Raw genomic sequence first — 19,491 nt, forward strand, 5'->3', positions numbered from 1 at the left:
TCCCCTTCCTATCACCTCGCTGTTGAAGGAATCTTACTCCATGGTTGCTTTTCTCCTTGTATCACCTTCGTGCTCTCTCCCCAGTCAAGCAGATGGATAGGTCATTCCTCACCGCCTCAGGGCGGGACGTGGTGAGGGAAGAACAAAACCAGCCTGTATTCTAGACTCTGAGCTCCTGGGCATCAAAATGCCTAAAATGTCAGGGGGATTTAGAGGATTTTCAGAACAGTTAGAAGATTCAGAGAGGCCTGACCCCCTTCCTAAAGCATCACCCCTCCCTCTCTGTCCTGCCTTGTCTGTCTCTATAGCACCATCACTGCTGATGATACAGGTACCTCTGTTTATTGTCTGTCCCCCCACTAGAAGGTAAGCACCCTGGGTTGGGGCGGGGGACTTCACTTGGCTCACTGTTGCATCCCTGGCACGTAGAAAGAGGTCTAACATAGAGTGGGTGTTCAATTAGTATTTGCTGGATGAACAGAGTATTTTGAGCAGAGACAGACTTCCCCTGGTGAGAGAGATCTGCTGGCCTGGGAGCAAAGGAGAGGAAGGAGGCACCTGGTGTGTCTCTGCTCCCAGCTTCCAGGAGAGAAGGGCAGTGCTCTTGCCAGAGAGGTAGCAAGAGCCCCGGCAGACAGCGCTGCGTGGAATCTCCCAAGATGGGCCATCAGGCCCCTGGTGTGGCACAGAAAAAGCAGGAGACCTGAGGCTGCATGGCCCAGGGTAATGGCCACCTCTCAGCAGTGACCTCAGTGGACCAACAGCACCAGGACAGTATATGGACAGATGTCACAACCCTGCAGAACAGGGCAGGAGGACCTCCACAGACTCAGGTGAACGTTTCCCGCAGTCTGCATATGTGTGGCTCAAAATGGGAGAGTTATGGTAATTTCCTTATAGTAATGGGGAGCTGGGCTTGATTCCAGCCACCTGTTTGTGAGGCCCCTGGGTCTTGTTGGACACATGTGCCTATACCCCTTCTGTTAGTGACGTGAAGAGAGGTGGAAGGACAGGGGAAGGACCATGTGGTTATTGTATATACGTGGAAAGCACATGAAATTTCAGACTAGTGGAGTTTTTTTTGGGTGGGGGGAGGGTGCAGGTGTCCAAAGCTATTTTGAGCACAGCAGGAACATTCTGTTATTTGCCCAGCAGGGAGCTGGGTCTCTTCCCACTCTGCAGGTCAGTGATACGGGCCCCCAGAGGCTCCAGCCCCCACCTTCTTAATATTCTCATCTATATACACCAGCTTCCAGCCAATCTGGACCTTGCCGTCCCCTAATGTGTCCCTCTGAGCCAAATTCACGCTCTCCTATTGGCACTCTTCATTATGGCTAATTACCCTAGACCTTCATGTGTTCAGTAAAAACTGGTTAGGTCAGAGCCTTTTCCTGTAAACTCTTTTTAGCAATTAGATTCACTCACTATATGGATTCGAAAGGAATTCACCTGAATTCCTTTACCATATGTGTGAAAGTTCACATTTTCAGGAGCCCAGCAATGAGCTGAGGTTAGTGGACCGGCAGTGAGGCTAGTGAATCGCATCTGGGTACCCACGAAGGCTGAGTACAACCAGTTTCTGGTTAACATCATGATTTTTTTCCTCTTCGTTAATGTGTGATATCACAAAAGAGCAAAGATAAGCACCGTGGAATTCAGGCCCATGCCCAGCTGTCTCAAGGGAAGGAATCTCACCTATGACTTTGAAAAGCACCGTTTTTACCAATATTATCTACTCATTGAATTGTTCCTATAGAGTCTACCAGCTCTGGAAAAGTCCTCGCCAACCAGGTGGTAAGTATTGTATCAGTTATCGTCTGGTGAGAGTCGAAGCCAGCCTTGTTCTGTATTCCCAGAGGATGGGAAGGATAGAACCTTCACCATCTCAGCCATGATGCTCAGTGCCCAATTTGGAGGAAAATATCTGATCCCCTTGAGAACTGGTCTGATACTGACCCAGTTACTGGTGTGTGTTCTAACTATGAATAGGAAGGCTATGGGCTTATTGTTTTTTAACTATCTATTTTTTAAACCAATCACTAATTTATTTGAACAGGTGATACATACACAGCACAAAATTCACACGGTATCCGGTGAAAGGGTGTAGAGTGACAAGTAAGTCTTCCTCCTGTCCCTTCACGAAGTCCCCTTCCCCAGAGGCAACCACCGTTATCAGAGTTTATTTTAGTTCTAAAGAGAGTTAAGGGGCTCAGCCCGAAAATGGAATTAGGAAGCTGTGTAATGTCGTGATTAGGGCTTGGAATCAGGCCAACTCTGTTCAAAGGCTGGCTGCACCACATCCCGACCCAGAGCCCAGACACCAGCAGGATTTATCCCCTTGGATTGTTGAGATAATTAAATGAGCAAAACACAGCCCCAGGCACGTATTTACATTCAATAAACATCAGCTATTCTAAGCGATTGGGCGACTGAGCTTGGAGGAGGAGGGCCGAAGGGATGGGCGGGGCACGTTGACTACTCTGTGGGGAAAGCCTTCAGCCTTCACTACTCTAAGTGCGGTCCCTGGAAATCCCTGGGAGTTTGTTAGAAATGCATGATCCCAGGCCTTCCCCAGACCTGCCCAATGAGAAGCTGCTGTCAGACAAGGTCGGCAGGTGACGTGCATGTGTGTTACAGTTTGGGAAGCACTGCCCTATGCAAGCCCAGGAATCCTTGAGGGAATGGGCCGTAGAGTCCCTGCCTCTGGGGAGCCAATGATGCTGTTTCTCCCCCCTTCAGACTAGGAGCCTCTTAGACTTCTCAGGATGAAAATTCAGGAGAAAAACACGTTTAAGGGAAAAGCCACTTCCCCTCCCAATCCCCAGCTTTCTTTTCCACATCCGATTTCCCAAGCCCGGTCACCTGTGACCTCCAATGCGGCTACAATGTGTCCTCTCTTGTCCTGTAGCTTGATAGCAACCCGATAGAGGGTTTGGGGGCAGGGTGGCATGTTGTTTTCAGAGTGATACAAGAGACACAGTGGAGCCTGCCCAACGAGCTGCAGGGCTGCCAGGATGCCAACTGGGACGCGAAGGTCCTGGCAGTGGGGGGCTGCCTCAGGGCTTGTCATTAGAAACAAGGTCTGCATGGGGTGAGGGGTGGAAGGCTGGAGGGGCTCAGGGGGTGACAATCACTGCTGTTTGCCACATGTTCCAACAAGGAGTATATGACATACAGGAAGCAGCCCTTTCCTTAAAATAGCATTACGTACTATGATGGTGGTTACATGTCATTACACACTTGTCCAAACCCATTGAACGTACACCACCAAGAGTGAACCCTAAAGTCAACTATGGACTTTGGGTGTTAACCACGTGTCAGTGTAGGTTCATCGGTTGTAACAAATGTACCTCTCTGGGTGGGGAATGTTAACAGTTGAGGAGGGCAGGGGGTAAATGGGAAATCTCAATACCTTCCCCTCAATTTTGCTGTGAACCTAAAACTACTCCAAAAAAGAAATTCTATGTTTTAAAAAAGAGAGAGAGAAAATTACATCTTGTCACTGGATCAGCTGTAGAAGAGAAAAGAAAACCAAAGTTGAGGCCTCGGGCAGTGTGCTTTTTAAAAATCACCATTACAACAGAAATAACTTAGAGCTGGGCTGTCCAGTCCAGAAGACTTTAGCCATATGTGGCTAGTGAGCTCCTGAAGCATGTGTGGTACAACTAAGGAACTGAATTTAAGTTTTTATTTAACTTTAGTTAATTTGCATGTAAAAATTTTAACGACATGTGATTCAGTTAGGAAAAAATTTAAGTAGGTTCAGAACAGTTTGGGTATGTGAATCCACTCTTTCAACTGTTAATTTCATGAAATCTCAATACAGATCATGTATTTCCAATAAGTAGTTAGCATACAAATTGAGTGTAAACTACACACCAGATTTTGAAGACTTATAACCAAAGAAAAGTAAAATATCCCGTTAATAACTTGTATATGGATTGCATGTTGAGATAATATTTTGGTTACACTGAGTTACTAAAATATAATATTAAAGTTTATTTCACCTGTGTCTTTGAACTTTTTTAACAATGTGGCTTCCAAAATAAATTAAAATGACGTACCCGGCTTACCCACATACACTGCTGGTGGGAATGGAAAACGGTGCAGCTTCTTTGAAAAACGGTATATGATATTTCCCCAAAGGTTAGACATAGAGTTACCCAGCAATTCTACTCCTAGCTATTTACCCAAGAGAATTGAAAACATATGTCCACACAAAAACGTGTCCACGAATGTTCACAGCAGCATTATCCATAATAGCTACAAAGTGGAAACAGCCCAAATGCCTATCAACCGATGAATGGACAAAAATAGGTACGGTAGATCCATAGAACATAATATTATTCAGCCACGCAACGGAATGAAGTATTGATAGAAGCTCTAACATGAATGAGCCTTGAGAATATTATGCTAATTGAAAACAGGCAGACAAAAATCACATATTGTATGATTCCATTTACAGGCAGACCTCAGAGATATTGCGGGTTCAGTTCCAGACCACTGCAATAAAGCAAATATCACAATAAAGCAAGCCACATGAATTTTTGGTTTCCCAGTGCACATAAAAGTTATGGTTACACTATACTGTTGTCTATTAAGTGTGTGGTAACATTATATCTAAAAAAAAAATGCACATAACTAAATTCAAAAAGACTTCAGGGCTTCCCTGGTGGCACAGTGGTTAAGAATTCGCTTGCCAATGCAGGGGACACGGGTTCGATCCCTGGTCCGGGAAGATCTGACATGCCACAGAGCAACTAAGCCCGTGCGCCACAACTACTGAAGCCAGCGAGCCACAACTACTGACGCCCATGCGCCTAGAGCCCCTGCTCCGCAACAAGAGAGGCCACCACAGTGAGAAGCCCGTGTGCAGCAACGAAGACCCAATGCAGCCAAAAATAAATTAATTAATTAATTAAAAAAAAACAAAACACTTCATTGCTAAACAATGCTAACTACCATCTGAGCCTTCAGCGAGTCATAGTAGTAACAACAAACATCCCCGATCACAGATCACCATAACAAATATAATAATAATGAAAAACTTTGAAATATTGCGAGAATTACCAAAGTGTGACACAGAACCATGAAGTGAGCAATTGCTGTTGGGAAAATCATGCTAATAGACTTGCTCAATTCAGGGTTGCCACAAACCTTCAATTTGTAAAAAATAAAATAAAATAAAAACCAGTATCTGCAAAGCACAATAAAGCGACGCACAATAAAACAAGGTGTGACTGTATATGAAATGTCCAGAACAGGCAAATCTATAGAGACAGAAAATGGAGTTTGCCAAGGGACGGTGGAGAGGAGGGTAGGAAGTGACTATTCATGGGTATGGGGTTTCTTTGGGGGACGATGGGGGACGATGAAAATATTCTGGAATTAAATCGTGGCAATGGTGGCACAGCTTATGAACATACTTACACAAAGTTACATATGTGGCTTGCATGATATTTCCACTGGACAGCACTGATTTAGGTGAAATAACAGCTTCTTTCCCAGCTGTCACTGGTGAGGGTACAGAGCTTAGCCAGAGCTAATCAACATGGGGTGATTTATGTTGCACCCCCCCACCCCCCAGGGGACATTGGGCGCTGCCTGGAGACATTCTTGGTTGCCAGCTGCGGTAGAGATGAGAGGTGGAGGTTGCTACTGGCCAGAGACGCTGCTAAACATCCTACAATGCACAGGACAGCTGCACATAATAAAGGATTATCCAGCCCAAATGTCAGCAGCATCAAGTTTGGGAAACCCTGCACCAGAAGCTGCTCAGAGTTTCCCAGCCTCCTTTGCACCATCCCAGCCTCTCTGACTGCCCTGCGGTCAGAAGGTATGTTCTGGGCATGACCTTCCCAGGACACTTTCTCCTGGAGTCCATCCACTTCACAGGCATTCTCAGGCCAGGAGCTCCTCTGGACACCAGTGTGGAGACGGAGACATTCTAGGCATCCTAATTCCAGAGTGGATTAGATGTGGAGTCCATGACTCTGTCCTTTCTCCCTGAGGCTCCCTGAGTTCCAAAATGTTATACTTTATTTATTTATTTTTATTTTATTGTTTTTTTATTTTTCTTTTATTTTATATTTTATTTATTTTATTGTTATTATTTTTTTGGCCACGCAGCTTGTGGGATCCTAGTTCCCCAACCAGGGATCGGACCCCGGCCCCCTGCAGTGGAAGTGCCGAGTCCTAACCACTGGACCGCCAGGGAATTCCCAACATACTTTAGATGAAGCTGGCCTTGTTCTGGGTAGAATTACCATTTTTCTTGTTGTTTTCTCTTCTGTGTCAGCTTTTGAAGCCAAAGACATCTAGAATTTGCATAGTGTGTGTCATAAATGGGTTCCTTCTCTGATGTCCGAAGTAAAAACCTAAGGAATATCCTGACTTGCTCTGAAGTGCTTTGTTTTAAAAATTATCCTTTCTGTCTGCATTAGTTTTTTGTTTGTTTGTTTGTTTGTTTTTTGCGGTACGCGGGCCTCTCACTGTTGTGGCCTCTCCCATTGCGGAGCACAGGCTCCAGACGCACAGGCTCAGCGGCCATGGCTCACGGGCCCAACCGCTCCACTGCACATGGGATCTTCCAGGACTGGGGCACGAACCCGTGTCCCCTGCATCGGCAGGTGGACTCTCAACCACTGCGCCACCAGGGAGGCCCTGCATTAGTTTTTTATGGCTGCTGTAACTAATGACCACAAACTTAGTCACTTAAAAGATACGAATTGATTATCTTACAGTTCTGGAAGTCAGAAGTCAGACATGGATCTCCCTGGGCTAAAATCAAGTTAGCGGCAGGGCTGCATTCCTTCTGGAAGCTCCAGAGAAGAAATCCCTTGCCTTTTCCAGCTTCTAGAGGCTGCCCGCTTTCCTTAGCTCATGCCCCATTCCTCCATCTCCAAAGCCAGCAGCACAGCATCTTCCAATCTCTCTCTGACTCTTCTCCCTCCCTCTCTCTCTTAGAAGGACTTCTGTGATTACATTTGGACCCCTGGGAAATCCAGGGTAGTCCCCCATCTCAAAACCTTTAACTTATTCACATTTGCGAAGTCCCTTTTGCCATGTAAGGTAACATATCCACGGGTTCTGGGGACTAGGGCTTGGACCTAATCTTTCGGGAGCATTGTTCTGCCTACCACACTGTCAACTGAACCTGGGCAATCTGCTGGGTGGTCCCTCGGTCAGCATCCTCATGCCACAGGGAGAAGAAATTGGGGCGTGTTTGCTTTTCCAGAATTGTGGAATTTTCCCAATCAGAGTTTTGAGGTAGTTAAAATGCTGACTTTCCAGATCCTAATTCTCAGTGACTTGTGCCCCAAAATGGTCAGTGATAGACTTAGAAACTATGTGTTATAGGCTGAATTATTTCCCCACCCGCAAATTCATGTGTTGAAGTTCAGAATGTGACCGTATTTGGAAACAGGGCCTTTAAAGAGGTGAATAAGGTAAAGTAAGGTCCTTAGAGTGGCCCTTAACCCAATATGACTGGTGTCATTATAAGAGGGGATTAGGATATAGACAGACAGCAGACACGTGCACCCACAGAGAGATGACCGCACGCATGCCCAGTGAGAAGGCAGCCACCTCAAGCCAAGGAGAAAGGCCTGAGAACTAGCCAGCTCTGCTGACCCCTTGACCTTGCCCTTCTAGCCTCCAGAACTTTGAGAAAATAAATTTCTGTTGTTTAAACCATTCAGTCTGTGGTATTTTATGATGGCAACCCTAGTAAACTAAAACACGACTTTTCCATATTTATACCTTCGTATCATTTGAAATGAATGATCACTATTCAAATCTATACATATTATTTTGGTTGACAATGTTTCTGGAGTGCTTGTCACGCTTGCTGGATTGATATCCCCTTTTGTACACGGGCCTTTCAGATCACAGGGCAATGTTCAATTCAACATTTATTGAGCTCTTCTAACGACCAGGTACTGTGTGCTCAGTAAGGCTCACCACTGACCACAGGGAGTTCACAGTCCAGCAGGGCAGATGAATCAGGATAGTGTGGATCTAATCCAGTGTGATGGACAGGAGAGGCTCTAAATGAAGAGCTGTAGGACTAAGCAGACGAGTGACCCGGGGGCAGTTGAGCCCAGGTGACTGAGGAGCTAGGGGGCAGGCAGAATCCAAATCTGCCTTGGGGACAATTAGATAATTTCATAAACAATCTGGATTTTGGAGCCAATTAATGGGGTTCTTTTTCCTGAATGATCCTGGCTCTTTTCTCAAACTTCGGTGGCCCTCAGCAGTAGCAGCAGCAGCTTCAGTTTGTGGTGTGTTGACCTGATTGCCTCAGGGAATCTGAATTCCATTTTTCCCACTTGAAATAAACGTGCCATGTTCCTGTTAATTAACATCTTTGAGCCTTGTGGGCAGGCTCACACTATTATTACAAGGATTGAAGGAAATAGCAAATGCGGGGCATTCGTTCAGTACTAGGAACATGAAGACAGACACTCAATAAAGGGCGATTATTTTTGTGGATGAGGAGACACTTCTGTTTCTCCCCACAGGCAGTGCAAACTTTTGACCAAGTATAGAAGCTGGGATGACGATCTAAAAGTGTACCTCCAAGTCAATGTCATCTTTTAACTACACAACTGACTGATCTGGCTTATTCCTTATTGCTTAGTTTGGGTAAGTAACAATTCCATTTCAAAAAAATGCCTTAGGAGAGTGTCATATACGTGCCATGCAATGAACACAAAAGTATCAATATCACCATTCATAAGAACACAGCTTCCCAGTGGATAGGGTAACCTCTGGTATAAATTAGATACAAATAGAAGCTATTTTAAACCATAGGGATGATTGTTAGTAATTTACGATATTAGTGCACCAAATAGCTCCCAAATTACCTGGGGCTGTGAATTCTGAGGGTGACTTTATATCTTAGTCAGCTTAGACTGCTCTAACAAAATACCATAGACTGGGTGGCTTAAACACCAGAATTTTTTTTTTAACATCTTTATTGGAGTATAATTGCTTTACAATGGTGTGTTAGTTTCTGCTTTATAACAAAGTGAATCAGTTATACATATACATATATCCCCATATCTCTTCCCTCTTGCGTCTCCCTCCCTCCCACCCTCCCTATCCCACCCCTCTAGGTGGTCACAAAGCACCGAGCTGATCTCCCTGTGCTATGCGGCCGCTTCCCACTAGCTATCTACCTTACATTTGGTAGTGTATATATGTCCATGCCACTCTCTCACTTTGTCACAGCTTACCCTTCCCCCCCCCATATCCTCAGGTCCATTCTCTAGTAGGTCTGCGTCTTTATTCCTGTCCTGCCCCTAGGTTCTTCATGACCTTTTATTTTTTTTCTTAGATTCCATACACATGTGTTAGCATACAGTATTTGTTTTTCTCTTTCTGACTTACTTCACTCTGTATGACAGACTCTAGGTCCATCCACCTCACTACAAATAACTCAATTTCGTTTCTTTGTATGGCTGAGTAATATTCCATTGTATATATATAAACACCAGAATTTTATTTCTCATAGATCTGGAGAACCAGCTCGGTTCCTGGTGAGAGCTCTCTTTCTGGCATGCATACAGTACAGCTGCCTCCCCATGGTCTCTCCTCTTTTTCTTATAAGATCACTAATCCCACGGTGGGGGGGGGGGGGTCCACCCTCATGAACTCATCTAAACCTAATTACCTCGAACATTGTCAGATTTATCCATTTTTCTTTCCCTTTATGCTTAGACAGACTTTCCTCACCTAGAGATCCACATTTCCTTCCATTTTATTTGATATTTTTTTGGTAGCTGATATATTTTTTTGGTATTTTTTTGAATTAAGGACTCACAGGACTTTAGTGCCTGGGAAACAGATCTTCTTGTTGAATCCCTTCAGTTCACACTGAGGAAAGAGGCCTCAAGAGGAGGAGAAATGACACAGGATGTGCAGCTGGTCACTGGCAGAACCAGGACTAGAATCGAGGATTCCTAGGCCCCAGTCTGTTTTCCTTTTCAAAAACACTAGTTTTACTCTATGACATATATCACAGAAAGATCCTTTTTGACCCACTTCCTATAGTAATGGCAATAAAAACAAATGGGACCTAATGAAACTTAAAAGCTTTTGCACAGCAAAGGAAACCATAAACAAGATGAAAAGACAACACTCAGAATGGGAGAAAATACTTGCAAGTGAAGCAACTGACAAAGGATTAATCTCCAAAATATACAAGCAGCTCATGCATCTCAATATCAAAAAAACAAACAACCCAATCCAAAAATGGGCGGAAGACCTAAATAGACATTTCTCCAAAGAAGACACACAGATGGCCAAGAGGCACATGAAAAGATGCTCAACATCACTAATTATTAGAGAAATGCAAATCAAAACCACAATGAGGTATCACCTCACACCAGTCAGAATGGCCATCAACAAAAAATCTACAAACAATAAATGCTGGAGAGGGTGTGGAGAAAAGAGAACCCTCTTGCACTGTTGGTGGGAATGTAAATTGATACAGTCACTATGGAGAACAGTATGGAGGTTCCTTAAAAAACTAAAAATAGAACTACCATATGACCCAGCAATCCCACTACTGGGCATATACCCTGAGAAAACCATGATTCAAAAAGAGTCATGTATCAAAATGTTCATTGCAGCTCTATTTACAGTAGCCGGGACATGGAAGCAACCTAAGTGTCCATCATCAGATGAATGGATAAAGAAGATGTGGCACATATATACAATGGAATATTACTCAGCCATAAAAAGAAACAAAATTGAGTTATTTGTAGTGAGGTGGACGGACCTAGAATCTGTCATACAGATTGAAGTAAGTCAGAAAGAGAAAAACAAATACTGTATGCTAACACATATATATGGAATCTAAAACTTTTTTAAAAAATGGTTCTGATGAACCTGGGGGCAGGACAGGAACAAAGACACAGACATAGAGAATGGACTTGAGGACACGGGGAGGGGGAAGGGTAAGCTGGGACGAAGTGAGAGAGTAGCATGGACATATATACAGTACCAAATGTAAAATAGATAGCTAGTGGGAAGCAGCTGCATAGCACAGGGAGATCAGCTCGGTGCTTTGTGACCACCTAGAGGGGTGGGATAGGGAGGGTGGGAGGCTCAAGAGGGAGGGGATATGGGGATATATGTATGCATATGGCTGATTCACTTTGTTATACAGCAGAAACTAACACACCATTGTAAAGCAATTATACTCCAATAAAGATGTAAAAAAAAATTAAAATTAAGTTAAATTCAAAAAACCACTAGTTTTCAATAATGCAGGTAATAAATGAATACAGTTTCCTTTTAAAATGTTACATTACTAATCACCCTTCTGAATGCAATATTCCTATTTTCCTCCCTGGAGTTAGTCACCATTATCATTTTGGTGTGTATCCTTCCAGACTTAAAAAAAATAATTTTATGTCTATATATATGTATGTATAAGAACATACACTACTCTGGATTAGTCTGGAGGGCATGAATGGTATCATGTTCCATGGATCATGCTGCACTATACCTTTCTCTCTATATTATGTTTTGAGATGCCCATCATCTGAACAGGCCACATTTTATTTAGCTGTTTCTGCATAAATGTTTCCTTAGACAAACAATTCTGCAAAACATATTATGGTACACAGCCCTCCTGGGGCCCGTGTGTAAGCTCTTCTTGAGAGTAGATACCGAAAAGTGACACTGCTGCCCTTCTTCGTGTTAAAAGATACCACCAAGTTACATTCTTGCTGGCAATGAACCCATTTCTCCATAATCTCAATAACTTGATGTTATCATCCTTTAAATCTTTTGTCTGTCTGATGGGTGAAAATGTTACATCTTTTAAATTTATATTTTCCTAATTACTCACAAGATTGTACATCTTCTCATATATTTAATAACCACTTAGATTCTCTCTTCTATGAACTTCATATTTATTTACTTTTACCTTTTTTAAAATTCAGTTGTTAAGGGTACTTTTCTTATCTATTTGTTTTTTATATGCCTTGGAAATTAATCTTTGTTTCTTACATGTTTGACATATTTTTCCTGGTGCGTCACTTTCATTTAATTTTGTTCATAGTATTTTTTGTTATATAAAATTTTTAATTTGATGTAATCAAAACTGTCACATTTTTTCTTTGTTTTTGTTGTTGTTGATGTTCTTTACATCCCGAGAAGATCTTGTGGCTTTCAAGGTCATAAAAATAGTTTCCAATACTTTTTCCAGTAGTTTATAGTTTGGGTTTTTTATATTTAACTCAAAGACCCATCTGGGGCTTCCCTGGCGGTGCAGTGGTTAAGAATCTGCCTGCCAATGCAGGGGACGCGGGTTCGAGTTCTGGTCCGGGAAGATCCCACATGCTGTGGAGCAACTAAGCCCATGAGCCACAACTACTGAGCCTACGCTCTAGAGCCCATGAGCCACAACTACCGAAGCCCTCACGCCACAACTACTGAAGCCCGCGCACCTAGAGCCCGTGCTCCGCAACAAGAGAAGCCACCGCAATGAGAAGCCTGTGCACCGCAACAAAGAACAGCCCCCGCTCGCCACAAAAGAAAGCCCGTGTGCAGCAACAAAGACCCAATGCAGCCAAAAATAAATTAATTAATTAATTAATTTTTAAAAAAGATCCATCTGGAGTTTATTTGAGGTCCATTGGTCTTATTTTTTTCCCCACACGGATGGCTAGTTGTGTCAACTTTGAAGATTTTGCTTCTTCCCTAAAACTTGGCTATTTCTATCTTACACCAAATTCCAATATATTCTTAGGTCTGATTCTGTTCTCTCAACTCACTTTGGTTTATCTACTTATCCGTTTGGGGCTACTACCGCACTGTTCTGATTACCACAGCTTTAGAGTTCATATTGATAGATGGTTGGGTAACCCCATATTTTTTCGGTCCCTTTTCAGTGAAGCAAGTTCACTTTCAGTCATAGCAAAAAAAAAAAAAAAAAAATGACCAATAAGGCATGTCTCTGGCACTCAGCTCCCACCCAAGGCAGTGATGAGAGATTTGCTACAGGGACTAAAACTCATCCTCGCAGCCCAAGGACCCTCCTCTCACCAGCCTCTCCTGCTGCCACCCAGATTCTTGTCCCGTCCCTACTCCTCAAAATAAAACTCAGCTGTAGATGGTACACCTGTTTTGGATTAGTTACAATAAATCAGGATCTGTATTTATTTCAGTGGCTGGACAGGTGAAGCCCAAGCTGCATTTATAGCAAGCCAACTAGAAAGCAGAGAAAAATCCAAGTCATGAGGTTTTTGTCCTCTTAGGGCAAAGGGGTTACACTTGACAAGCCCTAAACTTCCCGTGGTTTCCAAAATCCTGCAATTCTTTACAGGAACGCCTCAAGTTGTAGTAGTCACACCAGGTCTCATTCTAGTTAAGCCCATGGCATAAATTCTGCTCAGGAGAATCACTTAAAGGGATCACTTAATTAAATCACTTAATTAATTAAGAATCACTTAATTAAAGGTGCAGATACAACAAGTCTTGGGTATAATTCAGAGATCTGTATCTTTAAACAAGCACCTTAGCAGGTGATTCCCAGCGCAAATCATCCTGGCCCCCACTTGGAGGCAGTGCCCTGAGGCCTTGGAGCCCCTGAGCAGCAGGCCTTTGTGCCCCCGCAGCACAGGGGGGACTCTGTAACACGTGTTCTGTAATGAGGTAGCCCGATGAAATCAGTTACTAGGGAACGACATCAGTATAACGTAGATGCTGCGTTGGCTCATGGGCAATTTTTCCTAGGCTAAGGGCCCCTGAATAGCTGGAGTAAACTATAGAATCTTGAGCAGGAAAGGGAATAGCCTTTAACTCAGCTTTTGCATTGGCAGCAGGGACCCTTTGTAGTCATATTTTAATAAAATTAAAACTGAAGCCTGGGGGGTGGGGGAGGGATGGACTGAGGAACTGGGGCTGGGAGATGCCAACTATTACACATAGAATGGATAAACAGCAAGGTCCTACTGTATAGCACAGGGAACTATATTCAATCTCTTGTGAGAACTATAATGGGACAGAATCTGAAAAAAATATAGGTATAACTGAGTCACTTTGCTGTACAGCAGAAATGAACACAACATTGTAAATCAATTAGACTTCAATTAAAAAATAAATTAAAAAAAAAATGAAGCCTGCCCTAGTGCTCCTAAGAGGCACACTCCAGGCCTGGGTCACTTGAAGGCACGCGGCACCTCCCAGGCCCAGCTTCACAGAGGGCTCCACAGAGACCCATTTCTGTTTTCGCATCTCAGCCTCCAGCTGCTCTGACTAAAGGGCTGCCAGCACTTCCACTCAATGACCTTGTGTATATTTAATCTCTGCTGTGGCGGCCCTCAGGCAACCTGAGCCGCCTCCCTGGGTGGTCCAAGTGAACTTCTTGCATTCATTTTTTGCTTTTGTCTCTAGTTTTTAAATGGCCTGTTTATGAAGTAACCTGCAGGGAATACTATTTTCCCCAGAAGCTGTGGGGACTGTGACTTTGCAGAATATGAGGTGTTGCGGGAATGCATATACCGTACCAGAGCAGAAACAGCTTACACGTGGAGAACGCCCACTACCTTGATTTGAAAAGTAGTATTGAATAACCTGGCGCTTTGTTCCTTGGCTAAGATTGCAGAACATCAGGTGCGAGGGGCTCCAGTATCCTTGAGGGAGCGCTTTCGTGAGGGGTACAACCTCTCAGGAAAGGTGGCCCTGCTCTGCCGGTGTGGGACCTGGAACCCCCAGGGTGACACTTGCATTCCACTCCCTGAGGGCCTTAGAACCACCAAAACCAGGACCTCTGGGGGTGGGGCTTGGGCACCTGTATATTTAGAAAACCAGGGATGGTTCTAAAGCACAGCCAAGATTCTCAATCTTAGAGGTTCAGAGAATCATTTGGGAGCTTTTAAAACCCTCAGTGCCCAAGCCACACTGCAGACAAATTACATCAGAATCTTGTAGGGGGAGTGAGGGATGGGGGCGGTACTCAGGCATCAGAATGGTTTAAGGTCCCAGGTGATCCCAGGTACAGCAGGGTTGAGACCATTGCCTTAGGGTCTCAGTGGGAAAGATCTCTTCTTGCAGACCAGGACTTTTGGAACGTTAGTGTGCATACAAATCTCCTAAGAATTGGGCTAAAATTGCAAATTCTGATTCAGCAAGACTGGGGCGGGGCTTGAGATTTTGCATTCTGCCAAGCTGGTCTGCAGACCACAAGGTGAGTAGCAAGGCTGTAGGTACTAACGAGCTTCCGTTGATTTTTTTTTTTTTAACATCGTTATTGGAGTATAATTGCTTTACAATGGTGTGTTAGTTTCTGCTTTATAACAAAGTGAATCAGCTATACATATACATATACCCTCATATCTCTTCCCTCTTGCATCTCCCTCCCTCCCACCCTCCCTATCCCACCCCTCTAGGTGGTCACAAAGCACCAAGCTGATCTCCCTGTGCTATGCGGCTGCTTCCCACTAGCTATCTACCTTACATTTGGTAGTGTATATATTTCCATGCCACTCTCTCACTTTGTCCCAGCTTACCCTTCCCCCTCCCCATATCCTCAAGTCCATTCTCTAGTAGGTCTGCATCTTTATTCGCGTCCTGCCCCTAGGTTCTTCATGACCTTTTTTTTTTTTTTTAGATTCCATATATGTGTTAGCATACAGTATTTGTTTTTCTCTTTCTGACTTACTTCACTCTGTATGACAGACTCTAGGTCTATCACCTCACTACAAATAACTCAATTTCGTTTCTTTCTATGGCTGACTAATATTCCATTGTATATATGTGCCACATCTTCTTTATCCATTCATCTGTCGATGGGCGTTTAGGTGGCTTCCATGTCTCAGCTATTGTAAATAGAGCTGCAGTGAACATTTTGGTACATGACTCTTTTTGAATTATGGTTTTCTCAGGGTATATGCCCAATAGTGGGATTGCTGGGTCGTATGGTAGTTCTATTTGTAGTTTTTTAAGGAACCTCCATACTGTTCTCCGTAGTGGCTGTATCAACGTACATTCCCGCCAGCAGTGCAGGAGGGTTCCCTTTCCTCCACACCGTCTCCAGCATTTACTGTTTGCAGATTTTTTGATGATGGCCAGCCGTTGATTATTTAATACCGACTGAGTACAACACCTGCAGTGAGCAGTAATCATGCAGGTCCAGGATGGTAATGGGTTTAGGCAGAAGTGGCACAGTGGGCTTTGTGATTAAAAACAAAACAAACATTTGTGTTACTCCCTGGGTCAGCCGTGGAGTAGTGCTGACAAGAGGCGTGACTGCCACGTTCTGAGAGATGAGTGATTATAAACTTCGGCCCTTCCCATCATCAGCAGAGAGCTGGCTTAGCTGCCTTCCTGAGTCAGTGCTAACAGTTGTTATTTGGGCTGATGCATTTTATTATGCAGATGAATTCGAATCTCAGATTGTTCTGTCCCAGATATGAAAACTATATTGCAAGAAGGTTTAGATTATCAGCTTATATTTTCCTATGCTTTGAACGAATTTTACTGGAGACCTGTGTCTGCCTGTCACTGGGTGGCCATGCACATTTCAAGCTGCCGTATACCGTGTTATTACACTGCCTGCCTAGCTACTCGGCTGCACTTAAATGAACTTTCCTACCACATTTATCACATGAGCCTACACAAGTGACACATTTCTATAGATCTTACTACACACACATACATACACACATACAGAAGCACAAGTAAAACTGGGAAAATCTGAATAAGATCAACAGATGGTATCAATGTCAATGTCTTGGTTGTGAAAAGTATGCTATAGTTTTGCCAAATGTTACCATCGGGGGAAGCTGGGCACAGTGTACAGCGCTCTGTCTCATTTCTTACAACTATATGTGCACGTACAATATCTCATTAAAAATTTCAATTAAAAAAAGGTATTAAATCCTCTTGTAGCCAGCCAAAAGGAGGCTGATATGGCGAGAAAGGACATATGGATTAAGAAGGTAAATAATAAATTGAAAAATGAAAATACTTATTAAATGTTAACTGCATAATAGGTACTGTGCTGAGCATTTAATCCGTACAACACTCTGTGAGGTGGTGGTGGTTGTTATTATTATTGTTATTAGTATTATTTTGTTTTAGATGAGGAAACTGGGGCTGGGAGAGCTTAAGTAGTTTTTCCCAGGGCACAGAGTCAGAAAGCAGTAGGGCAGGAACCAAACTCAGGTCCAGAGCTCACCACACTATACAAAGAATGAGGACAAGCATGCTGTTTCTCTGGAAGGAGAAATCATAGTTAGGGATGAGGAAAGTGCTTCAGGGGAAGTACAATTTGAAGGACCTGCACCTTGGCCTTGAAGGAGTAGGTGAGCTGAGCTAGCAACAAGCTGAGTGATGGCGTTCCAGACCAGAAGATGGAAAAAACACATTCTGAGAAAAGTCTCCCTTTTCCAGGTAAGGTAGCCAGCGTGTACGTCTGCTTTGCCTCTCAGAGGTAAACAGAAGCAATATTGTGGAAGGTCTTGAATGCTAGGGGGATGTGGTAAGATCTTCCTGGATCTAGTTAGCAATTTGTGAGACCTGATACGCCACCAACAAGGCCAAGGTTGTATCTGAATTACCAGCATTCACAAGGAAGCCGAATGCAAAGTGTGGTCAGTTTAGGATAAACCAATCCATCCCCAGGGCCAGAAGAGCAATGGGTAGCAATTTCCTAGTGGAACGGTGGTATATGAGGGGAACCAAGGAATGTACTTATGACAATGAAGGCCATAAAGTAGTTGAGACCAATGAATATTAGAATCATACATGACTATACCTGGAATTCGCAGCAAAAGCAGTTCTAAGAGGGAAGTTTATAGCAATACAATCTTACCTCAGGAAACAGAAGTCTCAAACAACCTAGCCTTACACCTAAAGCAACTAGAGAAAGAAGAACAAACAAAACCTAATGTTAGTAGAAGGAAAGGAATCATAAAGATCAGAGCAGAAATAAATAAAATAGAGATGAAGAAAACAATAGCAAAGATGAGTGAAACTAAAAGCTGGTTCTTTGAGAAGATAAACAAAATTGACAAACCTTTAGCCAGACTCATCAAGAAAAAAAGCGAGAGGACTCAATCTAGTTATCTAGTACCATCTGGCTGTTTACTCATTCAATTATTGAGTGCCTATTACGTGACCAGTACTATTCCAAGGACTTGGGACATTTCAGTGAAAAAAACAGTGACCGAACTCACTACCATCATGGAGCTCACCCTTTCTGCTGATTCCTGGTCAGGAAGATTCTTAACTATCAGAACCTAAGAATACATTTCCATACCGTACACTTGAGTTCCCATGATCCCAGAGAGCAATGCAAATCTCTCTGGGGTGAAGCTGGCAGCTCTGCAGAAGGACAGACACAGTACTTCTGATTTAAGAGTGAGGATGATCTTACCCCAGTGTGGCTACAGGGAAACTTAAGAGGGGCAGACTGGCCGGCCCTGCCTCTGAGTTGGATCAAGAAAGCAAGATCAGAACCAAGGTGAACGATTGGCAGTGTGACCCTGGAAGATGATCCAAGTTAGCCTGGGGTACCCTTTCTGTTTTCCACTCCCAAACTGGGATTAATTTAGGAATCTTCCATAAATGTAGAGCAACGGGGGGCTTTTCAGTCTTAGCCTGGGTAAGTACTATCTCGAGACAAATCAGAACAAGATGGCTTTGCCTTGTTAGAGTGGGAAAGGAAGACAGCAAGTAAGGACTCCTGGATTCAGTTTAGTCTACACGTTTGCCTCGTTCTTGTAACGTAGAATTAGAGATATGGAATTTTTCTCAGCATGCTAAAAGCAATACACAGATGAAGAGAAAATACTAAAAGATAAGATGCTGGTCGCTGTTTCTACTGCTAGTCATCTTCAAGGAAGTGAATCAGGCAAGAGTCAGGAGAGGGCAAATTTATTAATGTTACCTTCAACCAAGGATTTTTAACCAATTTTAAGTTCCCACGAGCCTCAGATGTCTGAGAATAAATATTTTAAATGTCTTTTGACTTAGTTATGGAAAGATTCACCAATCTTGGGCTGGCTTTTTTTTTCTTTAGCAATATTATAAAAAATTTGATTTAGTTCCCAATGACCCCCTAATGCTTTGGTGTCACATGTGCAATGATATTTAGCCATTTCCTGTAAATGTGGCTATGCTGCGTACATGTGTAAGAAATACAGACATCTCCTACAGTTAGAGAGTAACTTTTTGCATGGGTAAAAGAAATCTGCACTCACTATGCCACTATACCTGTGGCAGGACGTTCCTGCTCTAGTTAAGGGTCAATAAATGCCACAGGTACAGAGATCCTATTTCTAACTTGGGGCTACACGGAACTATTTAATATATAGCTTCTACTCACATTGTCCCTTGAGTGAGAGGTCGACTCCGCTACTGAGAACAGCAGAGTGAGAAATGGCCCCTCTATCTGCAGAATGCAAGCTTTCTAAAAATTCATGTTCAGTGTCCTGAGATAATTGCCTTGGTCATGTGTGAAACCACAGA

At 43.4% G+C, this 19,491-nt stretch overlaps 1 protein-coding gene across 2 annotated transcripts in view; it reads right to left on the minus strand.

Annotated features, from left to right (window-relative positions):
* The window catches only part of ALPK2 (alpha kinase 2), a 125,524-nt gene that overhangs the window by 64,668 nt on the left and 41,365 nt on the right, over window positions 1-19,491 (minus strand). The window lies entirely within an intron of this gene.

The sequence above is a fragment of the Tursiops truncatus genome, chromosome 13 (assembly GCF_011762595.2).
Source record: "Tursiops truncatus isolate mTurTru1 chromosome 13, mTurTru1.mat.Y, whole genome shotgun sequence".
In the NCBI taxonomy this organism is placed as follows: domain Eukaryota; kingdom Metazoa; phylum Chordata; class Mammalia; order Artiodactyla; family Delphinidae; genus Tursiops; species Tursiops truncatus.